At 42.8% G+C, this 27373-nt stretch overlaps 1 long non-coding RNA gene and 1 pseudogene across 2 annotated transcripts; one reads left to right on the top strand and one right to left on the bottom strand.

Moving 5' to 3' along the window:
• Window positions 1–614: 614 nt before the first annotated feature.
• On the bottom strand, window positions 615–5841 carry LOC123732137 (uncharacterized). Its single transcript, XR_006762991.1, has 2 exons — window positions 5374–5841; window positions 615–924 (listed from the first exon to the last, which is right to left on the bottom strand). It is a non-coding gene; the product is annotated as an uncharacterized lncRNA (long non-coding RNA).
• Window positions 5842–24156: 18315 nt separating this feature from the next.
• Window positions 24157–27127, top strand: LOC123732139 (haptoglobin-like; annotated as a pseudogene). The gene is made up of 4 exons (XR_006762993.1): window positions 24157–24303; window positions 24632–24744; window positions 25911–26179; window positions 26364–27127. The product of XR_006762993.1 is annotated as a haptoglobin-like (transcript).
• The last annotated feature ends 246 nt before the right edge of the window (window positions 27128–27373 follow it).

Here is a 27373-nt window from a genome sequence, read left to right as displayed (position 1 = left end):
TTCCCTAACCACTAGCCCAGGGGTTCTCAAACTTTTTTGTGATAGCAAATTCATCAGTGACCCCCTCATAATCAGAACACAACTCGAGTGAGATAAAAAATATCATACAAGGAGTTTTACCATGATTTCGTGTGCAAGGCCGGACAAACCAAGTCTCGGGCCCTGGGAATGAACATTTTAAAGGTCTGCCTCTTGGAGGGAAAAAAACTTGCTAATTTCCTGCATTCTACACATTTTGTCATGGGGCAGAGAAATGTTTCTTGTTGCAACTATAACGCTAATATCCTGCAGTTCTACACATGTTGTCATGGGGCAGAGAAATGTTTCTTGTTGCAACTATAACGCTAATATCCTGCAGTTCTACACATGTTGTCATGGGGCAGAGAAATGTTTCTTGTTGCAACTATAACGCTAATATCCTGCAGTTCTACACATGTTGTCATGAGGCAGAGAAATGTTTCTTGTTGCAACTATAACGCTAATATCCTGCAGTTCTACACATGTTGTCATGAGGCAGAGAAATGTTTCTTGTTGCAACTATAACGCTAATATCCTGCAGTTCTACACGTTGTCATGAGGCAGAGAGAAAACGACTGTGTAACGAAGACACTTCGTTGAGAAGCAGGTGAAACGTTTAATAAAACAACAAACGAGACAACATAACAGTAGCGTCTTTGCATGTACACAGGATCAATACTGACTGGGGAAGGAACCTAAGGGAGGGCCAGATATAGGGGTGGTAATAAGTAAGGTAATGGAGTCCAGGTTTGCCTCATGACAACGTGCAGGTGCTCGTAATGATGGATCCCAGGACCGGCGGTTAGTATACCGGCGACGTCAAACACCGGAGGGGAGGAGCGAGAGCAGACGTGACAGACTGCCACCTCTCATTGAAGCCATGGAAGTTCACGGCCGACCGCACCACTGCAGGCATTGTTAGCAGAAAACAGGATCCCCCATAATAGTGAAATAAATAAATAGAAAGTCAATCATGGTACCAATAAATGCTTCTAATACACCAGATGTATTTCCTTGAACCGATTATGTTTAAATCTCATTTAAAAAGCATTTTGAAACGGTCTGTTTGAGATACAAGTTTGAGGTGGCTTTTTTAAAGTATTTTTTCTCCAATTAATGCTTCGCCACAAATACGAGTATAGTCAAAATTATTTGGGTATGAGTTAACAGAACATTAACTTTTAAAAGTTTGATTTTCACTGGACAATTACTTTAAATTACAGTGCATTTATGTAAAAAAATATAGTATTGAAGTTTTGAGATGGAAAATGTATAATAGGTGGAGTACTGTGGATACCAATAGGCTCATGTTGCCCAAGGTTTAATAACAAACATTGTAGATTAATAATATTACATTGTATTGTATTACACCCTCTAAACTTCCACGGATCCCTGGGGCAAAATGTGTTTTTTCAGTTGTTGGATCCCCCGCTCCCTTTTGCCCTCAGAACAACCTCAATGCGTTGGAGCATGGACTCTACAAGGTGTCGAAAGCATTCCACAGGGATGCTGGCCCATGTTGACTCAAATGCTTCCCACAGTTGTGTCAAGTTGGCTGGATGTCCTTTTGTCTTGCCCATTTACCTTCTGAATGGCACACATACACAGTACATGTCTCAATTGTCTCAAGGCTTAAAAAACCTTCTTTAACCTGTCTCCTCTCTTTCATCTACACGGATGGAAGTGGATTTAACAGGTGACATCAATAAGGGATCATATCTTTCTCCTGAATCCCCTGTTTTCAATACAGGTATAACGACACTGAGCTTTTTTTTCGAAAATGTTTTATGAGGTTGGAGAACACATTTGGGAGGGATCTTGAAACTTTGCCGCAAGTGGATCTTTTAGCAAGACAATAACCCCAAGCACACATCAAAATCCACAAAGAAATGGTTCATTGACCACAAAATAAACATTTTGAATGGCCGTCTCAGGATTTGATCCCCATTGAAAACCTGTGGTTTGAATTGAAGAGGGCAGTCCATAAACGCAGACGAAGGATATCAAGGATCTGGAAATATTCTGTATGGAGGAGTGGTCTAAGATCCATCCCAATGTGTTCTCCAATCATCATTAAAAAAGTGTTTAAGGCTGTGTTGTTATCCTCGCAAGGGGAGGATGCTAGAGTATTAAAAACAGGGGTGCCAATCATTTTGATAATTTTGTATTACTTGTTTAACAAAATCTCTTGCTCTGAGCACTTGCATTAGTATAAAATAATATAATTTTCCCTTTTTTTGCATTCAAATACTGTAGAATTAGTAGTATTTGTATTATATATTTTATATAGTATTTTTTGCTCATCTTTCTCAAGGGTGCCAATAATTTGGGACTTGACTGTATGTAATCAAATAGTCCATATTTCAGAGGTACCTTTTGTATGAGGTAAGATGTTCCTTCTAAATCTTGTTATTGCGTAACATTTTTATGCTTGTCTTTGAAACGAATAGTCCAAGAGTACCCAATGTTTCAGAACCAGATTTTGGTTTCAGCTGACAACTACATACCTTTGCCTTTCAATCTCCTACACAATATCCCCTTGACTGGTGTGCATGAAGATATCAAGAGAGACAGACATCTAGCAAGAAAAAAGTCAATTGGAGGGAACACTGACAGATCAGCGCAACAAGACCATGGATTTTTACACTGGCTGCAGTGAGCAGAAAGCAAGAAAACTCAATAAAAAATGTGAATGTGGAAATGCCTAAAATAACATTGTGAATCCGACTGAGTGAAAACAATTCACAATTCTCCTACATTTACAGTCCTAGTTATCATTGCCCAAAACAAAGGGAATCATTTCAAACATCTCACACATTTTTGCTTATTGTGTCCATTGACTAGAATTCATATATATTTGGGTTAAAAGACCAATTCAGTGGAAAAACAAAATGGGGTAAAAATAGCCCAGCCCAGTTAATATTGACTGCAGCTGCAGCTCCTCAGGCAGCAGCACTCCCACTTCATCTTACGTTAGGGACACAGATCAAGGGTTCTCCAGGGACTGACAGTATTCTTCAAGCTAATTACATCCAGTTTATTTGGGGTGTCAGGTAGCCTAGTGCCTAGTGGTTAGCGCATTGGGCCAGTAACCGAAAGGTTGTTGGATCGAATCCCTGAGCTGACAAGGTAAAAAATCTGTCATTCTGCCCTAAATAAGGCAGTTAACCCACTGTTCCCTGGTAGGCTGTCATTGTAAATAAGAATTTGTTCTTAACTGACTTGCCCAGTCAAAATAAAAGGTTAAATTGACAGCACCTTGTCTCTGCAAGCCAAGTAGGAAGGTTAGTTCACCTCACAAACCAGAGTCCATTTTTTGTTGTTGTTGATTAACATCGAGGATGAGTGCCATGGGAACTATCGGTATGGCCCAGCAGGACCAGCCTAAGTGACAGGCCTCACATGTTTAATATAATGCACACAAAATAATGGAGCCCTTAACCTTCACGGCACATTCAACGTTTTTTTTGCTCTCCATGCAATCCTCGCACGCAGACGTATGTGTGTGTGCAACAGGCTGAATGAAGCTAATGAATCCAACATGGACAGAGAGGCTGCATTGTTTTGTTCATCATGAACCATGCCTATAGACCAATCACCATGACTAATTAGCTCAACTAAGAGCAGCAATTTACTCTACAGGCCATAATGGGAGGTGGAAGCTCAACTTGCAATATTTAATGCTCTTATATAATGACACATAACCAGTGGTGTAAAGTACTCAAGTAAAAATACTTTAAAGTACTACTTAAGTCATTTTCTGGGGGTATCTGTACTTTACTATTTATATTTGACAACTTTTACTTTTACTTTGCTACCTTCCTAAAGAAAATAATGTACTTTTTACTCCATACATTTTCCCTGACACCCAGAAGTACTTGTTATGTTTCGAATGCTTAGCAAGACAGGAAAAAGGTCAAATTCACACACTTATCAAGAGAACATCCCTGGTCATCCCTTCTAACTCTGGCAGACTCACTAATCACAAATGCGTTGTTTTTAAATGATGTTCGAGTGTTGGAGTGTGCCCCTGGCTATCTGTAAAAAAAAAGGCAATAAAAAAATGGTGCTGTCTGGTTTGCTGGGAGTTAAAAAATGAACCCCAAAAGGTTCTTTGAGGAACCATGATAAGGGGTTCTTCGAAGAACTTATAGGAGTTCCCACAAAATGTTCTTCAAATAACTTTTAGGGGTTCCCCCACAGTTCCAATTTGAAGAACCCCTAAAGGATACTCCAGGAACCTTTACTTTTTAGAGTCTATATTGATAAAAGTCACCTGGTCCGAGAGACATTTACATAGTTATACACAGCCCAATTTGGGATGATTATTTTAGGGTGAAATAGTGGCCACAACAGACAGACCTGAAATCGACCATAATTCGACGTCCTTGGACGTCATGTGCTGACTGGGTATGACCAAAGTTATTCTGTTTAGCTACACTTTGTAGTACATTTTTACACTATAATTAATGTTTCTGATGCCACATCGCCCGTTTTCAAAGGGAGTCGTTGGTTTTTAGGGGCAGTCGCTTTTTAGCTTTTTGTCTGAAAGTATTTTCTCAACTGCGATACCAACTCCACTCTATAAGGAATGTGAAATGATTTATACTTGTACTTTTAATACTTAAGTATATTTTAACAATTACATGGCGCTTTATTCCTGAATCCAGCTATCCGTAGATCTATAGGTGACTCCTCGCTTGCTCTGTTGATCTTTGTTGTGTTTGTTAACCATGTACAGTAGTCTCATCGTTCTACTCCCTGTCAATATACTGTGGTCTCAATCACACTCATCTAATGAACAGGCACCCCACCCAGAGCACGTCACTCCATCAACTGTCCTGCTGTCTGCAGCTAGGGAGAGCCAGCAGCACAGGACTTAGTGAACAAAGCAACACATATTGTGAGTGTGACTGTATCTGTGTGTACGGTATGAGAAGAGCGATACAGAGACACAGAACGTCATTGTTCTCTACACTCAATCATAAAAGTTCACTTTCCAAAGCACATCTTTGTTTTTTGTTTTTTACCTGGAAGCCATATCAAATATATCTCAGATTATAAGTAAATGCATAGTAACAGCTCATTACCACAATTAAACTAAACAACACAGCCTCTGTCGACACATCATCTGGCTTCAGACAGAAGCTGTTGAAAGCGTATGAAATATACATAACTCGGCATCTAGTAGATATTCAGTTTTCCCGATTATAAACAGATAGAAATGCCATGCACCACAAGTGATTCATTTCAATAAAAAGGCTTACTTCAAGTCTAGCAAACCAAACACTATAATTTCAGTACAACATGCAGTTGAACACATGTACAGTATATAAACTATCAAGAGAATCTCACCTGCATTGTCACTGCACTTGTTAAAAGTCCACCTTTAGTGCCTGCAATATTGTGGAGAAGTATATGGTCCAATGGTCATTGATGCCCTTTTCGGAGTAAATCCGGCTGATAGGAGACAGGAAATGTATAGTCCTTGTATCACGCTGCCTCCACAGAATTCGTACACCTACAGTAGACAGAGAAGCACTGCGTCACTGTACTGTCTTTCTTGCATTCTTTATTTACTTCACTCTCTGTGTTTCAGCCTTCGCTATCTGTCTGTCTCTCTCTCACTCTCTCTCAACCTCTTTTGCTTTCTCTCTCTCTCTCTCTAGTAGTCTCTGAGTCTCTCTCACATGAGCACGCTTTCTCGCTCTTCCACAATTACAGCTGCAAGCTACAGTCCACACAGAGCAGCTTCTCTCTCCCAGTCTCTTTCCCCCACACTTTCCCTCCCCCTTCTGTCTCTCACCACTCCAAGCGACTTATATGCCCTATGTCTTGTGCGCTCTCTACACTCATAAAAAGGTGCTATCTGTCCCCATAAGAGAACCATTTGACTAACCTTTTTTGGTTCCAAGTAGAACACTTTTGGTTCCTGATAGAAACTTTGAGGTTCCATGTAGAACCATTTCCACAGAGGGTTCTACATGGAACTAGTGCTGAGCGATAAGTGTTTTTTGAGCTCGATTCGGTTTTGGGTTCGATTATAAAAAATAATTATGTTTTTTTATTTTGTTTACGATAATTTTTTTCAAAATTAAATGCATTATGAAATAATGACATTCAAATGATTTTAGAGCTTTTTAATTGAAATTCTAAAGCCAACAACAGTGAACATTCACATTCAATTATTTCTGTCAGGTCCACATTGGGTTGACATCAATAGAAAAATAGGAAATTGCTATGAAATAATACAATATTTCAGTTGTGTTTATTACTTAGTTTTATTTGATGGCTTTATTATTTTTAATTCCTTAAAGTCATCATCTCATCTCTGCTCAGGCAGTAGCAGCTAGCCAGACAAAGTTATCTCTGCGCACCCTGTACTGTACTGTCTTTAGTCATCCTATTCAGCTAGGCAAGCCTGCCTAAGTATGTTGCAGAGCTGTCTGACAAAATTATTTGACTAGCTCTTCAAAGTAGATAACCAACCTGGTCTGGGGGGTAGATGTAACTTAGTAAACGAAATCTGGGACACTTCAATTATACTGAACAAAAATATAAATGCAATGTGCAACAATTTCAAAGATTTTACTGAGTTACAGTTCATATAAGGAAATCAGTCAATTTAAATAAATTCATTAGACCCTAATCTATGGATTTCACATGACTGGGAACACAGATATGCATCTGTTGGTCACAGATACGTAAAACAATATTGGCCTCATTATGGGCCTCAGAATCTCGTCACGGTATTTATGTGCATTCAAATTGCCATTTTTTTGTTGTCTGTATTTTATGCCTACCCATACCATAACCCCACCGCCACCATGAGGCACTATGTTCACACGTTGACATCAGCAAACCTCTCGCCCACACAACGCCATACACGTGGTCTGCGGTTGAGAGGCCGGTTGGTCGTACTGCCAAATTCTTTAAAGCAACGTTGGAGGTGGCTTCTGGTAGAGAAATTAACATTAAATTATCTGGCAACAGCTTTGGTGGACATTCTTGCAGTCAGCATGCCAATTGCACGGTCCCTCAAAACTTGAGACATCTGTGGCATTGTGTTGTGTGACAAAACTGCACATTTTAGAGTGGCCCTTTATTGTCCCCCAGCACAAGGTGCACCTGTGTAATGATCATGCTGTTTATTCAGCTTCTTGATATGCCACACCTGTCAGGTGGATGGATTATCTTAGCAAAAGAGAAATGCTCACTAACAAGGATGTAAACAAAATGTGAGAGAAATAAGCTTTTTGTGCGTATGGAACATTTCTGGGATATTTTATTTCAGCTCATGAAACATGGGACCAACACTTTACATGTTGAGTTTATATTTTTGTTCAATGTAGTATGATGTTACGAATTACAATTCGTATGATATGTTGCTAATTGCAATTTGTTATGAATTGCAAATAATGCAATATGTTATGAATTTGCAAAACTTCAAATTTGTTGTGGCTAACGTTAGCTAGGTGGCTAACACTAACCTTAACTAGGTGGCTAACGTTAGCTAAGCTAGAGGATAGGGTTAGGGGTTATTGTTAGGGTTAAGGTTAGGGTTGAGGTTAGGAGTTTGGTTAAAGGGATAAGGTTAGGGGATTTTTAGCTAACATGCCAAGTAGTTGCAAAGTAGCTAAAAAAGTAGTTGCTAATTAGCAAAAATGTTAAAGTTGTACATGATGACATTCAAATACACAACCTTTGGGTTGCTAGACCCAACCACCCCGACCAACCACCCAACTTTTGTTTTTGCCATAATTAACCTTCTGTCTTATGTAACCATACCAAACATAACACATCATACTAATTTGGAGGTCCCGGATTTACATTTACTATGTTACATCTAGTCTATGAGACCAGGCTGAGATAAGGCATACTTTCACAAACTGTCTCTATCCCTCTCTCATTGTTGTGTTGTGTACATCTCCTATGTGGTTTATGCGGTCTGTGTGTATCTAACCTAAAGTAGCAGGCGTAAAAGTTTCTCTCTGTCCGAGCTGGAAAGAACAGCCAGCTTGCAGAGGTGCAAAATGTACTCAATAGTCATAGTTGAGTAAAAGTAAAGATACCTTAATAGAAAATGACTCAAGTAGTAGTGGAAGTCACCCAGTAAAATACGACTTCAGTAATTAGATTTTTATTTTAATTTAACTAGGAAAGTCACTTAAGAACAAATATTTATTATTTACAATGACGGCCTACCCTGGTCAAAACCGGACGACGCTGGGCCAATTGTGCGCCACCCTATGGGACTCTCAATCACGGCCGGATGTGATACAGCCTGGATTCAAACCAGGGACTGAAGTGACACCTCTTGCACTGAGATGCAGTGCCTTAGACCGCTGCGCCACTCAGGAATAAAAGTCTAAAAGTATTTGGTTTTAAATATACTTAAAATAAATGGAATTGCTAAAGTAAAAATAATTTCAAAATACTTATATTAAGCAAACCAGATGGCACAATGTTTTTGTGGATAGCAAGAAAGACATCTGCCTCACCTGCCCTGAATGACGGGTTGCCACTGGCTAGTACACATGATTCAATTATTTTGGATAAGATATTTGTATTTGTCAAAAGGGCAGTTGAGCATCGTGTCACCAGAATAAGACCCTCGATATTTATTGGAAAGGAGCACCAAGCTCATCACCGTGCACTTTCAACACTGTGAAATTCATCATAATATACTTAATCTGTTGCCTAAGAAACTGCATGGTTTCCTGAGTAGTAGTGGGAGGGCCACACTCAATATCATCGCGTGACAAGTTTACTTCGATATGATGGAAATGACATAAAGATTTGAGCATAAAGGCGTTTCCACCGCCATTTCTCGCATAATTAATTTTACAGACAAAAATATCCCACCATGTCGAACGAACAAATTAAAAACTGTTGATAAAAACGTGGTTAATGTAGTTAATTACGACATTTCTGCGCTGAACTAGGTTGAATATTTGGTTAATGAAAACTACAACTCCCTTCAGCCCAGTGTCCCACATAGTTCTTGACTTGATTTCTCTCGTGAATGATTTGATTTCTCTCTGGAGAAACGGCGCGTTGGGATCACAGAAATAACGAACTAAATGGAATTCAAGTCATTGAACCCACATCGGTCAATTAGTTGTTGAATAACCGGAGAAAAAAATACGAAATTTCGGTTAATCGCTCAGCACTTGCCCCCTCTCCAGTGCTTAATTTTAGCCGGATCCTACTGGAACAGGATCTGGCACCTCTCCGTCTTGGAACAGTTTCGTTTTGTCCGGATCCGGTACCTCTTCTGGCATGAAAAATAATTGTCACTTTTTGCAATGTAAAGATTCTAATAAACGTGATCAAAGTTCTTTGGAGTTGCCTCTTCTTTAATCCCCCCCCATCTCTCACTACAATGAGATTCACTTTCTATTATCTCTCTCTCCGCTCTCTACTCCGATAGACATGAGCCTGCAACTCTCATCTCTCCAGCATTGCAATTCATAATGTCCTTATAGAGCCGCGCAAAGGGTTGAAATACATTTGACAAAGTTATGGTTACTGCTGTCTGTTGAGAAATAAATTAAATAGGCCTAGGCTATTGATGGATTCAATGTCGTTTTCATTGATCTCAGATTCTCAGTTTGTCCGTGTCTAAATTGCCTGTCATTTCGATCATTTTGTGCTTTCAAGACAACTTGGAACTCGAAAACAAATAAGCCGAATCATGATGTCAGTGATCGTCAGGTCGGAAAGTCGGAGATCTAGAAGAGGCCAGAGTTCCCCATGTGGAATTTCAAATTGGATGACCATCCAAAACAAATTTTTCCAGTCTGAGCTCGTTATTTCCCCAATTTCGCAGTTGTCTTGAACGCACTGAAGTCTGAAGTCGTAGATTGCCCAGCTCCGAGTTCCCAGTTGTTTTGAACGCAGCATTAAAAAAGATCGTGCCAAAATCTCCAATCGTAAAATGACGTAGAATTGCATTAAATGCGTTTATAAAAAGGCCAAACATTTTCTGGACCCTAGGCCACAAACCTTTTTTCCCCATGTGGGCAACTTCTGTAAATGCCTCTACTTACTGCTCTATGCCACTACGCAAATGTGATGATATGCATGCAATGCAGGTCACCCCCCCTCTCGTGCTCACTTGTTCCGGCAACTCCTGATTTACAAATTAGGCACTGTCTAGCTCTTTTTTCTCCCTCAGTCAGTCTTTTTCCAGTAACTCCACAGTCAACAACTCCACAGTCAACAACGTCTAGCCTAGGGGTGTCAAATTCGATTCACAAGTGTCTGCGGGTTTTTGGTTTTTCCTTTCAATAAAGACCTAGACAACCAGGTGAGGGGAGTTCCTAACTAATTAGTGACCTTAATTAATCTATCAAGTACAAGGGTGGAGGGATAACCTGCAGACTCTTGGCCCTCTGTGGAATGAGTTTGACACGTGACTAACCCTTACCTAGCTCTCTCTCTCTCTCTCTCTGTGGCTTGTATTCTTTCCCCTGGCTTCCTTGTTTGGGCACTCTCTCCCTCCCCTACTCGCTCTCTCCTCTTCCCCCTTTCTCTCCTTTCTCCCCCTCTCTACTCTGTTCCTCTCTCATTCTTCCACCCCTGGCAGTGCACTCTTAATCCCCCCGCCAGAGTCCATGCCCTTGTAGAGCAGAGAGCATACGCTGGCGACCGTCAGCCCAGCTCCAGTTGATGAGGTAGCAGCATATCGCTTAGGGGCCCTGGCATGGGTCACATCCTGCCACGGCCCTGCCGCAGCCTTCAGGGAGGCACCATCCTAGTCAACTCCCCCCTCCACTATCACTGCACTTCATGTGTAAGCACTGAGCATTCATGGCTGCTTCACCCAATCATAATAACTTATCACAATAAAATAACAACAGCTTGCAGTCAACGGTAGATCCACCTAGCCAGGTAAACACTTCTTTAATCACTAGATTGTAATACTGGGGTGGTGAACTATTAATGACTTACCACATAATTGTTAACAATATATAAATGAACGTCATATAAATGCACACACTCAATCTCATAGCAATATAACAAGGTCATTCTTCTTTCCGATTTGGATAATCTGGCAACGTCAAAGCATTCCCCCTAGCATGTCCATGTTTGTCTTGTCTTATAATGCATTTGTGTGGTATGGAGCCCACATACCTACAAATCCAGAAGGCTAAATTAAAATGGCGTGCTGACTGTTAATGGAGTGGGACAAACATATGACTTCACTGTCTGTTGTGGCTTCAAGCTCATGTAATGAATAATACAACAGTCTCCACCTGTATCAGTGCAGTCAATGGGCCTGACAGTTGCTATTTATATGTATATTTTCAGCACAGTGTCTTCCCTCCACGATCACACTCAGTCAACTTGTCCTTGAATTACACAGACAAGATAGCAAAACAATACCCAGAGAAAAGACAGTTTATTATCCTCTTTTAAAAGCTAATCAGCATGTAGTGACATAGCCTGATGCAAAATAGAAATTCCAGGAGAAAAACTCTCCATGTAACTAAATTATGCTCTGAATGAAAGTAAGCTCACCCATGCGGTTAATTTGACTAATTTTCTGAAATGACTTTTGTTTCTCATGAGGCGATGTAGCTAGCTAATGAGTTTGTCGGTCCACTCCAGCTGAATAATATGTATAGAGATCCTATTAAATAACTATTCTAGTATTCTAATTCATAATTCTATGGTCATATGACCCACAATGAGAGACAACTGGGGAATGCAGCTGATCGGTAGATTACTACGCTGACATCACAATGTCAGACCTGGGAAGCACTGCTCCCATTGCCTTCCCATGCCCTCCGCCCATTTTCTCGGTCAGTCACAGCACCCCACCCACCCTTTTCCCCACCCCCTCCCACTTAATGACCCCATACCTCATTATGATCTGCAAAGTCCCTTGGTGTCCTCTCACCATATTTATTTTTAATTTAACCTTTATTTAACTAGGTAAGTCAGTTGAGAGCAAATTCTTATTTACAATGACGGCCTACCAAAGGCAAAAGGCCTCCTGCAGAGACGTGGGCCTGGGATTAAAAATAAAAACTAAAAACAATATAAATATAGGACAAAACACACATCAAAACAAGAGAGACAACACAACATATGGTCCCCCACAGCACACCCTATCTCTTTAAAGGTACGGCACTCTGGTAAGAATGTACTGTATTTTCAACCACATGGCTGTCAGGTAGAGTCATAGCATCTGTACTGAGAGTGGTGTTATTGATATTTTTGCTACGAGTGCTTTACTATGTAGATTCTCCTCTTGTCATTTGTGAATTATTCCATCCTGTCTCAGAAGCACTCTGATGTAGCCAATGGTAATGTGCAGTTTGAACCATAACAACGTTTTAGTAAAGGGATGAGGGATGGCACTGGAGAAATGAAACCACTTTCAAAATTATAGACAGAGTTATGAATGCAAGGACTGACCTTCCACGGTATCAAAGTTATAGTTTTAACCAGGTTTTGAGGCTATACAGTGTTTGTTTACATTCACATTGTTTACAAACAATGGAGTTAAACTAGATTATATTTTGCATTCTGATGGGGTACAACAGTTAAACTAAGGTCATAAATAGATGTATTGAAAAGTTGTTGACAAGCAGCCAGCAGCCAGTCCTCCAGACTGCTGCCTGAGCACCTTTGTCTGCTCACACAAGCTGTGCTCTGCTTTGATACCAACACAGAAATATATAGAAAGTCACTGATTTAATATTTCATATTTGTAACGAACATCTAACAACAGATGTCTGTTTGTATGTGGTCTGACAGAGGTTTGAGGACAGTGAAGGTCAAATGCGTAAGCATCATAAATGATTGCACTCTGAAGCAACAAATCTATAAATTAAACTGTTGACAGGATTATATCTTTGCCCCTTGGTGGAGTCAATCAAACTAAAAGACGTCAAGAAAAGTCAAGAAAGTCCACAGCCCACTTGCCTGACTCCTGCTATTCAGAAGAGTACAATTTTTTATTAAGGGTCTGGAAAAATACACAACACTATTTACATAGATAGAGAGGCTCCTCAATGGGAGCAGCACTTGTGAATACAATTAATTCAACTGAAATACAATGAACTCTTATGACTCAGAGCAATGGATTTGAAATATTCTTTCAAAATAAAATATCAAAGAAATGAATGACGTCCAGAGTTACAAAATTCCTGTAGTTGTCATTCAAGGCTATGTGATAACTTGTTGATCTCAGGAGGTTTTGAATGTTATATGATCACATATGACTCAGGCATTTGAGTCACCTGGTTCAAAGGGACAGTTCACCATCCTCTGATTGGCAATCAGTGTGTGGTGTAAACCTTTGTTGATTCCGTATTGAATAGCAGTGATTGAATCAACGTGAATAGCTTGAAACATTCATCGACCTTTGTATAGACAGACATAGCTATCCTGATTTGTGCTGCAGCGAAAATAGAGAGGATGCATAGTACAGTAATGCATAGTACAGCAACGTGAAAGTGCAACCATACAGCTGAAGAGTAAAGGCTGGTAACAGTGCACCAACTCGTCTCTTTCTCCTGCTTTAAAAACCTTTTACTGCAGAGGACTACATCAGTGTCACACAGAGTGTTTCTTGGTAGTCAAACAAATCTACTTTGAAACAAAAGTACTCCACTCGTAGGAGTGGTTTGTTCATAACCATCCTCCTTTTTGAGGCCACTAGGTCATTTGACTGCAGGAAAGGGCTACAGCTGGAATCCTTAATTGGTGAAACTGCCACATCCGTTTGGGATTACAACAACAAAGAAGTTACTGCATACAAACCAACACTGTTTTTCCCTCTGACATTATTGCATGCGTGATAGAACAGCACAATATGTACTGCAATTTTCTGACGTCGCTGCCGGAGTCTCCTCTCCTCTGTTTCAACAACAAAACAAAAACAATAACAAAGAACACACACACACACACACACACACACTATACACTACACACACACACACACACACACACACACACACACACACACACACACACACACACACACACACACACACACACACACACACACACACACACACACACACACACACACACACACACACACACACACACACACACACACACACACACACACACACACACACACACAGATTTGGTCCTCAGATACTCAAGAAGTTCTAAAGCTGCACCAATGAGAGCATCTTGACTGGCTGCTTCGCCGTCTGGTATGGCAACTGCACCGCCCTTGACCACAAGGCTCTACAGAGGGTGGTGCGGACAGCCTAGTACTTCTCTGGGGCCGAACTCCATGCCATCCTGGACGTTTATACCAGGCGGTGTCTAAGGAAGGCCCAGGAAATTGCCAAAGACTTCAGCCACCTAAGCACATGGACTGTTCTCTGTGCTACCGGAGCAACGGGTCTCAGACCAACAGGCTCCAAGATAGCTTCTATCTTGAAAGCAATTCGACTGCTGAATAGCTTCTCAGACTATCTGTACTGACTCTACCTGCACTGGCTATATACACATACACATGTCTCTATCCACACACACAACACACACACATAACACACTCACGCATACTGATGTCACATACACACACACACACGCCACCACAGACTCACACCCAGCATATGCACTGCTGCTACTTTTCACTCTTATTATTATATTTATATATATACTGCTCAAAAAAATAAAGGGAACACTTAAACAACACATCCTAGATCTGAATGAATTAAATAATCTTATTAAATACTTTTTTCTTTACATAGTTGAATGTGCTGACAACAAAATCACACAAAAATAATCAATGGAAATCCAATTTATCAACCCATGGAGGTCTGGATTTGGAGTCACACTCAAAATTAAAGTGGAAAACCACACTACAGGCTGATCCAACTTTCATGTAATGTCCTTAAAACAAGTCAAAATGAGGCTCAGTAGTGTGTGTGGCCTCCACGTGCCTGTATGACCTCCCTACAACGCCTGGGCATGCTCCTGATGAGGTGGCGGATGGTCTCCTGAGGGATCTCCTCCCAGACCTGGACTAAAGCATCCGCCAACTCCTGGACAGTCTGTGGTGCAACGTGGCGTTGGTGGATGGAGTGAGACATGATGTCCCAGATGTGCCCAATTCGATTCAGGTCTGGGGAACGGGCGGGCCAGTCCATAGCATCAATGCCTTCCTCTTGCAGGAACTGCTGACACACTCCAGCCACATGAGGTCTAGCATTGTCTTGCATTAGGAGGAACCCAGGGCCAACCGCACCAGCATATGGTCTCATAAGGGGTCTGAGGATCTCATCTCGGTACCTAATGGCAGTCAGGCTACCTCTGGCGAGCACATGGAGGGCTGTGCGGCCCCCAAAGAAATGCCACCCCACACCATGACTGACCCACCGCCAAACCGGTCATGCTGGAGGATGTTGCAGGTAGCAGAACGTTCTCCACGGCGTCTCCAGACTCTTTCACGTCTGTCACGTTCTCAGTGTGAATCTGCTTTCATCTGTGAAGAGCACAGGGCGCCAGTGGCGAATTTGCCAATCTTGGTGTTCTCTGGCAAATGCCAAACGTCCTGCACGGTGTTGGGCTGTAAGCACAACCCCCACCTGTGGACGTCGGGCCCTCATACCACCCTCATGGAGTCTGTTTCTGACCGTTTGAGCAGACACATGCACATTTGTGGCCTGCTGGAGGTCATTTTGCAGGGCTCTGGCAGTGCTTCTCCTGCTCCTCCTTGCACAAAGTCGGAGGTAGCGGTCCTGCTGCTGGGTTGTTGCCCTCCTACGGCCTCCTCCACATCTCCTGATGTACTGGCCTGTCTCCTGGTAGCGCCTCCATGCTCTGGACACTACGCTGACAGACACAGCAAACCTTCTTGCCACAGCTCGCATTGAGGTGCCATCCTGGATGAGCTGCACTACCTGAGCCACTTGTGTGGGTTGTAGACTCCGTCTCATGCTACCACTAGAGTGAAAGCACCGCCAGCATTCAAAAGTGACCAAAACATCAGCCAGGAAGCATAGGAACTGAGAAGTGGTCTGTGGTCCCCACCTGGAGAACCACTCCTTTATTGGGGGTGTCTTGCTAATTGCCTATAATTTCCACCTGTTGTCTATTCCATTTGCACAACAGCATGTGAAATCTATTGTCAATCAGTGTTGCTTCCTAAGTGGACAGTGTGATTTCACAGAAGTGTGATTGACTTGGAGTTACATTGTGTTGTTTAAGTGTACCCTTTATTTTTTTGAGCAGTGTATATTAATTTAACCTTTATTTAACTAGGCAAGTCAGTTAAGAACAAATTCTTATTCACAATGACAGCCTACCCGGCCAAACCCGGACGACACCGGGCCAATTGTGCGCCGCTCTATGGGACTTTCAATCACGGCCGGATGTGATACAGCCTGGATTCAAACCAGGGACTGTAGTGACACCTCTTGCACTGAGATGCAGTGCCTTAGACCGCTGTGCCACTCGGGAGCCCCAGCCTCCTGTACATGTACATATTTACCTCAACTACCACGTATCCCTGCACATTGATATGGTATTGGTACTCCTTGTATATAGCTTCATGCTTGTGTGTTTTATTTCTCGCTTTTTTTATCATTTTATCTAAAACTCTACATCTTTGGGAAAGAGTTTGTAAGTAAGCATTTCACTGTTGTATTTGGCGCATGTAACAAATAACATTTGATTTGACACACACACACACACACACACACACACACACACACACACACACACACACACACACACACACACACACACACACACACACACACACACACACACACACACACACACACACACACACACACACACACGTGAAATGCTAAATGTAATGTAATGGCTGCTGGCAGATGGGTGTTTTTATCTGTACACGTACCTGTACATCATGTCCTGTCCTGTAGTGTGATACCCAACACAACACACAGGTTCCAGTCTGGAATCACAAGCACTAAGGACAATCAGTGGTTGTGACAGTGTGACATAGAGCCACAATGACGTTACCAGTCTTATGTAACATCAGGCACTAAGAGCATGACAGTTCAGAGACATCAACAGCATTACAGTGCCAGGCAATCCATCCCTCTGTCCTTGCATCAGTCATTGCGTTATGCCAGCCCGTTCATGTTTCAGAAACATGAATGAATGATACCGATGAGACCATCTGAGAGACAATCTGCTAACTCGTTAGCCCTGACACAGTTCCTATTAACAATGGCTGTTGTATATGCTTTAATTACACTGATGAGGTACATGACCTGTTCAGCCAGTATCAATCCCTAGATCTACAGCAATATAAGTACACGACAACATACTGTACGTTGTACGCTCACCTCTTTGCTACAAAGCACTGCAGCTTTTTTTCTGTTTGTCAATGAAAGCCTCTCATTTTACATTTAATCGATACTATAGCAAAATAATTTTGCACGGACAAAAAGGAGGATGGCTATGAACAAACTACTCCACTCCAACGAGTGGCCATAAGAATGAGATCGCACACTGATGCATGTCAGAAGGTGCTTTCAACTGGGATGTGGTAGTAGCCCTGTCCTGCAGTCAAATTATCTAGTGGCCTCACGGGTGGAGTGATATTCTTATTTTTCATAATTTAATCATTTATAAACATTATTCTATTTTTTTTAATGCAGAAAATCCGGTGTTTCTATGTCTAACAGTTTTGTTATATTCAGTATTCTATGACGTATATAAAGTGTAATATTGGGATGCAAACTCAGAATTGAATACATCAGATAATGACCAGATCTCCCAGTGGAAGAAAGTCACATAATACTACAATTTCTTTCCCCAACACCAGCAAATTCTTTAGTTGCAAGGCTGGACTTTTCCTAATGTTGTTGAGAGACAAGAAGCATGGCAAAGGGACAGACTAATAGTTTACTCAACTTTACACTATTAGGCTACCTGTTCTCTCTCCCTCTGTCAACAGCCAAGTGGAATTCACATGATTTCACAAAGCTGGAACTCAGTCAGCTGTATAAGGAAATAAGCAAACAGGAAACCACTCACCCAGAGACGGCGCTCCTAGTGGCCGGAGACTTTAATGCAGGGAAACTTAAATCAGTTCTACCAAATTTATATCAACATGTTAAATGTGCATCCAGAGGGAAAAAAATTCTAGATCACCTGTACTCCACAGACAGAGACACATACAAAGCTCTCCCTCGCCCTCCATTTGGTAAATCCGGCCACAACTCTGTCCTCCTGATTCCTGCTTATAAGCAAAAATTAAAACAGGAAGCACCAGTGACTCGCTCAATAAAAAAGTGGTCAGATGAAGCAGATGCTAAACTACAGGACTGTTTTGCTGCACAGACTGGAACATGTTCCGGGATTCTTCCGATGGCATTGAGGAGTACACCACCTCAGTCACTGGCTTTATCAATAAGTGCATCAAGGACGTCGTCCCCACAGTAACTGTATGTACATACCCCAACCAGAATCCATGGATTACAGGCAACATTCGCACTGAGCTAAAGGGTAGAGCTGCCGCTTTCAAGGTGTGGGACTCTAACCCGGAAGCTCATAAGAAATCCTGCTATGCCCTGTGACAAACCATCAAACAGGCAAAGTGTCAATACAGGGCTAAGATTGAATCATATTACACTGGCTCCGATGCTCGTCTTATGTGGCAGGGCTTGCAAACTATTACAGACTACAAAGGGAAGCACAGCCGCGAGCTGCCCAGTGACACGAGCCTACCAGACGAGCTAAATCACTTCTATGCTCACTTCGAGGCAAGCAACACTGAGGCATGCATGAGAGCATCAGCTGTTCCGGACGACTGTGTGATCATGCTCTCCGTTGCCGACGTGAGTAAGACCTTTAAACAGGTCAACATACACAAGGCTAGCCTCCCGGGTGGCGCAGTGGTCTAAGGTGCTAGCTGTGCCACCAGAGATTCGAGGTTTGAGCCTAGGCTCTGTCGCAGCCGGCAGCGACCGGGAGGCCCATGGGGCAGTGCACAATTGGCCCAGCATCGTCCGGGTTAGGGAGGGTTTGGCCGGCAGGGATATCCTTGTCTCATCGCGCACTAGCTACTCCTGTGTCGGGCCGGGCGCAGTGCACACTGACCAGGTCGCCAGGTGTACGGTGTTTCCTCCGACACATTGGTGCTGCTGGCTTCCGGGTTGGATAGGCATTGTGTCAAGAAGCAGTGCGGCTTGGTTGGGTTGTGTTTCAGAGGACGCATGGCTCTCGACCTTCGCCTCTCCAGAGTCCGTATGGGAGTTGCAGCAATGAGACAAGACTGTCACTACTACCAATTGGATACCATGAAATTGGGGAGAAAAAAAGGGGTAAAAAATAATAAAAAATAACATACACAAGGCTGCGGGGCCAGATGGATTACCAGGATGTGTGCTCCTGGCATGTGCTGACCAACTGGCAAGTGTCTTCACTGACATTTTCAACATGTCCCTGATTGAGTCTGTAATACCAACATGTTTCAAGCAGACCACCATAGTCCCTGTGCCCAAGAACACTAAGGTAACCTGCCTAAATGACTACCGACCCGTAGCAACAGTTAGTGGAAGGCTGGTAATGGCTCACATCAACACCATTATCCCAGAAACCCTAGACCCACTCCAATTTGCATATCGCCCTAACAGATCCACAGATGATGCAATCTCTATTGCACTCCACACTGCCCTTTCCCACCTGGACAAAAGGAACACTTATGTGAGAATGCTGTTCATTGACTACAGCTCAGCGTTCAACACCATAGTACCCTCAAAGCTCATCACTAAGCTAAGGATCCTGGGACTAAACACCTCCCTCTGCAACTGGATCCTGGACTTCCTGACGGGCCAGGTGGTGAGGGTAGGTAGCAACACATCTGCCACGCTGGTCCTCAACACTGGAGCTCCCCAGGGGTGTGTGCTCAGTCCCCTCCTGTACTCCTTGTTCACCCATGACTGCATGGCCAGGCACGACTCCAACCTAATCATTAAGTTTGCAGTCGACACAACAGTGGTAGGCCTGATCACCGACAACGACGAGACAGCCTATAGGGAGGTCGTCAGAGACCTGGCCAGGTGGTGCCAGAATAACAACCTATCCCTCAACGTAACCAAGACTAAGGAGATGATTGTGGACCACAGGAAAAGGAGGACCGAGCACGCCCCCATTCTCATCAACGGGGCTGTAGTGGAGCAGGTTGAGAGCTTCAAGTTCCTTGGTGTCCACATCAACAACAAACTAGAATGATCCAAACACACCATGACAGTCGTGAAGAGGGCACGACAAAGCCTATTCCCCCTCAGGAAACTAAAAAGATTTGATATGGGTCCTGAGATTCTCAAAAGGTTCTACAGCTGCAACATCGAGAGCATCCTGACTGGTTGCATCACTGCCTGGTATGGCAACTACTCGGCCTCTGACCGCAAGGCACTACAGAGGGTAGTGCGTACGGCCCAGTACATCACTGGGGCTAATCTGCCTGCCATCCAGGACCTTTACACCAGGCGGTGCCAGAGAAAGGCCCTAAAAATTGTCAAAGACCCCAGCAACCCCAGTCATAGACTGTTCTCTCTACTACCGCATGGCAAGCGGTACCGGAGTGCCAAGTCTAGGACAAAAAGGCTTCTCAACAGTTTTTACCCCCAAGCCATAAGACTCCTGAACAGGTAATCAAATGGCTACCCGGACTATCTGCATTGGGTCCCGCCACCCACCTCCCGCCAACCCCTCTTTTACGTTACTGCTACTCTCTGTTCATCATATATGCATAGTCACTTTAACCATATCTACATGTACATACTACCTCAATCAGTCTGACTAACCGGTGTCTGTATGTAGCCTCGCTACTTTTATAGCCTCGCTACTGTATATAACCTCTCTACTGTATGTAGCCTGTCTTTTTACTGTTGTTTTATTTCTTTACTTACTTACCTATTGTTCACCTAATACCTTTTATGCACTATTGGTTAGAGCCTGTAAGTAAGCATTTCACTGTACACCTGCTGTATTCAGCGCACGTGACAAATCAACTTTGGTGAAAATCTCCTAGAGATGAACGTACATTGGTGCAAAAAGTGCAAATCAATCCCAGAACAACAGCAAAGGACCTTGTGAAGATGTTGGAGGAAACAGGTACAAAAGTATCTATATCCACAGTAAAACGAGTCCTATATCAACATAAGGCCACTCAGAAAGGAAGGCCGCTCAGCAAGGAAGAAGCCACTGCTCCAAAACCACCATAAAAAAAGCCAGACTACAGTTTGCAACTGCACATGGGGACAAAGATCATACTTTTTGGAGAAATGTCCTCTGATCTGATGAAACAAAAATAGAACTGTTGGCCATAATGACCATCGTTCTGTTTGGAGGAAAAAGTGGGAGGCTTGCAAGCCGAAGAACACCATCCCAACCGTGAAGCACGGGGGTGGCAGCATCATGTTGTGGGGGTGCTTTGCTGCAGGAGGGACTGGTGCACTTCACAAAATAGATGGCATCATGAGGTAGGAAAATTATGTGGATATATTGATGCAACATCTCAAGACATCAGTCAGGAAGTTAAAGCTTGGTCTCAAATGGGTCTTCCAAATGGACAATGACCCCAAACATACTTCCAATGTTGTGGCAAAATGGCTTAAGGACAAACAAAGTTAATGTATTGGAGTGGCGATCACAAAGCCCTGACCTCAATCCTATAGAAAATGTGTGGGCAGAACTGAAAAAGTGTGTGTGAGCAAGGAGGTCTACAAACCTGACTCAGTTACACCAACTCTGTCAGGAGGAATGGGCCAAAATTCACCCAACATATTGTGGGAAGCTTGAGGAAGGCTACCCAAAACCTTTGACCCAAGTTAAACCATTTAAAGGCAATGCTACCAAATACTAATTGAGTGTATGTAAACTTCTGACCCACTGGGAATGCGATGAAAGAAATAAAAGCTGAAATAAATTATTCTCCCTACTATCTTTCTGACATTTCACAGTCTTAACATAAAGTGGTGATCCTAACTGACCTAAGACAGGGAACTTTTACTAGGATTAAATGTCAGGAATTGTGAAAAACTGAGTTTAAATGTATTTGGGTAAGGTGTATGTAAACCTCCAACTTCAACGGTATAGCTCCCTGGCTAACTTCAAGCATCAGCTATTTGAGCAGCTTACCGATCATTGCAGCTGTACACAGCCCATCTGTAAATAGCCCATCCAACTACCTACAAATCAAATCAAATGTATTTATATAGCCCTTCGTACATCAGCTGAAATCTCAAAGTGCTGTACAGAAACCCAGCCTAAAACCCCAAACAGCAAGCAATGCATGTGAAAGAAGCACGGTGGCTAGGAAAAACTCCCTAGGAAAAACTCCCTAGAAAGGCCAAAAACCTAGGAAGAAACCTAGAGAGGAACCAGGCTATGAGGGGTGGCCAGTCCTCTTCTGGCTGTACTGGGTAGAGAGGAACCAGGCTATGAGGGGTGGCCAGTCCTCTTCTGGCTGTGCCGGGTGGATATTATAACAGAACATGGTCAAGATGTTAAAATGTTCATAAATGACCAGCATGGTCAGATAATAATAATCATTGTAGTTGTCGAGGGTGCAACAAGCACGTCCGGTGAACAGGTCAGGGTTCCATAGCCGCAGGCAGAACAGTTGAAACTGGAGCAGCAGCATGGCCAGGTGGACTGGGGACAGCAAGGAGTCATCATGCCAGGTAGTCCTGAGGCATGGTCCTAGGGCTCAGGTCCTCCGAGAGAAAGAAAGAAAGAGAGAATTAGAGAGAGCATATTTACATTCACACAGGACACCGGATAAGACAAGAGAATACTCCAGATGTAACAGACTGACCCTAGCCCCCCGACACATAAACTACTGCAGCATAAATACTGGAGGCTGAGACAGGAGGGATCAGAAGACACTGTGGCCCCATCCAATGAAACCCCCAGACAGGGCCAAACAGGCAGGATATAACCCCACCCACTTTGCCAAAGCACAGCCCCCACACCACTAGAGGGATGTCTCCAACCACCAACTTACCGTCCGAAGACAAGGCCGAGTATAGCCCACAAAGATCTCCGCCATGGCACAACCCAAGGGGGGGCGCCAACCCATCCCCATATTGTTTTATTTACTTTTTCTGCTCTTTTGCCCCCCAGTATTTCTACTTGCACATCATCATCTGCACATCTATCACTCCAGTGTTAATAACACTGGATTTTTTTATTGTGTTATTGACTGTGTGTTTGTTTATTCCATGTGTAACTCTGTGTTGTTGTTTGTGTCGCACTGCTTTGCTTTATCTTGGCCAGGTCGCTGTTGTAAATGAGAACTTGTTCTCAACTGGCCCACCTGGTTAAATAAAGGACTTGTTCTCAACTGGCCACCTGGTTAAATAAAGGACTTGTTCTCAACTAGCCCACCTGGTTAAATAAAGGACTTGTTCTCAACTGGCCCACCTGGTTAAATAAAGGTGAAATAAATGTTTTTGTTTATAAAAAAAAATGTCTGACATCAATGTGTGAGCAACTACAATAATTGAATATGGTCAATTTCAAACATTTGTATATAACATAAACATACTGTTGACATGTAGGCTATGGTGTAATGGAATGGTTTGCCTTGTGTGGTAGGTTTTGTGGGTTTTGACACTCTTATGTAGGTGTTATAACCAGCCATAAAATAACTCAATATATGTCACAACAGGTCCAAATATGTGTCATAACAGTGTTATGACCATATTATAACAGGCTATGACAAGTTATGTCAGCTGTTATGACATATTATGACATGGTTATGACTGTGTCATAATGTTTTATGACGCTGGATGTCAAGTACAGTGTTACCAAAGTGAGTCGTAAACAGCAAATGTGAGTCAACAACAAACAACAACAACTATGACGGTATCACATTTTTTAAATAACACACTCTGATGCGGCATTTATATGCACCTCATTTACTTTCAATAAACCAAATTGACACACAAATTATAGATGTGCTGTGTCCTGTTCTGATTTCATAATTCATACCCTATGAAATGATTTATCCCTCAGATGGTCTTCTCTGATACTAGTTGGCTGTGGCTGAGCTCCAGATGGGGTCAGGGTTAGGGTTTGGACACGATTCCAATAATGGGTTGGCATGAACAGAGATTTTGCAATCTCTCCGATTTTCGGGAATCAGAACTGAAGCTGTGTCCAGCAAAATTCCCAGCGGTGGGCAGACAGGGGTGAGTTCTCTCCTCAGCAGATATAAGGCCTTGGTCCTATAACTTCTCACGGAGTACATCGTCTTTACAGAGGAGACACAGCTCAACATACAAACTGATAAACAGATATTTCCATCAAAATGTGGTATGTTATACTTTTCATATTCTTTCTTCAACAAAACCCTAGTTGCCTGGCAATTGTTGTCATTGCAGTACCAATCCAAATGAATCTCTGAAATGTCTTTGGACAATGGATCTTTGTAAAATGGCAGGGAAACACAGCTACTTAAATCTTTCAAAAAACATTCAAATTGCTTTAGCTAGAGACCTTTTCTAAATATAGGTTAACAAGCAAGCCCAGAGACTTCCTAAGTAAAGGAACCGTTAGTTGTGGTACTAGTGAGTGTTTGGGCGCTGTCTGTCAGTTGGCTCTGTGTGTGTGTACTGTACTTATGTGTTCCTTCTGTCCGCAGGTCATCCCTGGTAGTGCTCCTCGCGGCCTCCTGTGTCTGTCTGGAACAGGACAAAATCAAAATCAAAATCAAAATCAAAACCAAATCAATTGATGAGATGTCAGACAATTCAGGTAGCTATCTGTCTAACTGACACATAACCAACTCCCTGCCTTATGCCAATACGGGCTTACTTTTTCTGATTTAGATTGAAATGTCAACAAAGTGAGAGGGATGAAATGTTTTCAAACAAAAACATGTACATTTTAAAGATCATTGACAACCTTTCTTGTCCCATGTCTATGTTAAGGTGGGTGTTAGTGACACCATTGATGCAGAATATCGCCCAAAAATATTGGACTTACACATTACACGTGTGTTTTCACACGTGCAATTTGTCTATTTCCGAAACATATTATATTTGCTGGCCCATTGTGACTGGTTCGTGTAAGGATATCACTCACATTTCAATTACACTGTCACTCTCATCGGATGTTCTGAAGCCAATCTTCACTATGGATCCCCTTACGCAACTCTGAGCTGAGCAGACACAAGCTGTTCCTATTCAGCCTGTTGGAGAATACAGTAGCTGTGGCCAAAATGAGGATGTCACCATCACTTTCAAGTGAGAACCTTGTTAAGTCTCACGGCTCACAGCTATTATCCCGATTATCTTAAAAATCGATTCAGCAGCGACACACATGAGATGACAGGGATCAAAGAGAAGGCAAGCAGGGAGGAAAGGAAGGAGAGATCCTCAGTCTCAGCTTCCTCCAAGCTGGATGGTAAAATATGTCATTAGGAAAATCTACAGAGCATGAAAGCCTTGAAAAGTAAAATTCCTCAAAATCCACCTCTCATCAAACGTTTCAGGAAAATGTTTGAGAAGAGAAATGACACTAATTCCATCCTCATCTAGGTTTCTGCGTATTGTGACCTCCAAGGTAATTCTGTGAAAGCTAGCCTTGTCTGGCTCAAGTCATGACAACACTTATTTTTTTTAGATAATAGTAGATGATTAATGAATTTACTGAACTTTTGTCAGGTCAAAGCTAAAAGGTTCCAGAAAGCTACTACCAAATGTTATGTGTATTCAAGTGAATAGTGTTGATTTTAGCAAACTCAAACTCAAACTAAAACAAAGGCTGGAATTGTATTGAGGCACATTTCATTTTTCTGCAATAATCTTTTATGGTTGTGTTTGAGTTGCACAGCAGTAAGTGCTAGGTGGTGCTGAGTTGGGGATGTTTTAACCATATAGAGATTGTATAGAAATAATGTTGTTGTGTTTCTTGCCCAGACCTGCGCTTCAGGCGTATGGTTGGGGGCACCCTGGCCCCTCATGTCCCCTGGCAGGCCATGGTCTATCTGAGTAAAAACGTCATGAACGGGGGCTTCGCTGGGGGAGCTCTAATCTCTGACCGCTGGGTCCTGACCGCTGGCAGGAACTTGTTTGTCAGGAAGAGTAGGCAGGACACCCAGGGGAAAGAACCAATCATCCCCAAGGTGTACCTAGGCATCACGCGATACTCCCAAGCCAATGACTCCAAAGAAGTTGCTGTAGAAAAGGTGAGCTAGTATACCCATTACCATCTCTTTCAAACAATATACAGACAATTCAGTATTTACAGCAAGCAGAACTGCACTGGGCTCTCTCACCTACATCATCATTTTCAGTCTTATAGGTAGTTAGAGCACAAATACAGTAGATCGTCAAAAAAAGGTCCTATGAATTATTCCCTTCCCCTTCTAGGTGGTTCTGCACCCAGGCTTCCAGAGCGTGTCAGACTGGGACAACGACCTGGCTCTGATTCAGCTGAAGGAGCCATTCACCCTGAGCGAGGCTGTGATGCCCATCCCTCTGCCTGAGAGGGGTGAGGACCTGGCTGAGGCAGCCCAGGAGAAAGGCATCATCACAGGCTGGGGTTGGGGGTCCACTTCACCCCCGCTGAGTCACTGAAACACCTGGTATTGCCTGTGGCATCGCATAGCTTCTGTAAGGCAGAGTACAACCGTGGTGGCAGCACTCCAACCATAGACGACAACATGTTCTGTACTGGAGCCAGCAAGTACCAGGAGAATGTGTGCTTTGGGGATGCAGGCGGTGCCCTGGCAGTCCAGGACCCCAAAGACGGCAGAGTGTATGCTGCAGGGATCCTGTCCTTCGATAAGGCCTGTGCCGTGAGGAAATACGCTGTCTACATGAAGCTCTCTGCCTACATGCCTTGGATCAACAGTGTCCTCAGGGGTGACAGTGAGAAATCAGCCAGTCTCCGCTCCAGTGTAATGTCTGAGATGTTTTCGAGGCAGTTGTAGCCTCCACTCAGCACAGTTTCAGATATGAGAGCCGGGGCTCATAATCTCCATTATGCCTTTGCTAACAAAGTAATTTTCTGACTTGATCTTGTAAAACTCTCTCAAGTTTCGACTTTCATTGAGTGTGTGCCCCCGCCTGATTGAGTGTGTCTTCCGATGTTGATTTCAAAGGATTTTCAATAAATTAATCTCTCCTAAGAAGTTTGGTTTCCGATGTTTCACCTTATAACTTTTATTCACATTTTCTTCAACTCATTTTAGAATGCTGGGAAACATGTTTTAGATCATCTCTACAAGCTGGAACCTTAGAGCATGTTAGAGCCATTAAAACAAGTAACCTACAGCTAGGACATGAGACGATTTTGAAGTTCATTTAAGTAATGGAATTATTAAGGAAAATTGTTATCTGGCCAAGGAGGATATTGTGTTGAGACCAGCAAGGGTTTT

This window comes from Salmo salar, unplaced genomic scaffold (genome assembly GCF_905237065.1).
Source record: "Salmo salar unplaced genomic scaffold, Ssal_v3.1, whole genome shotgun sequence".
In the NCBI taxonomy this organism is placed as follows: Eukaryota; Metazoa; Chordata; class Actinopteri; order Salmoniformes; family Salmonidae; genus Salmo; species Salmo salar.
This window is presented reverse-complemented; position numbering and strand designations above follow the sequence as displayed.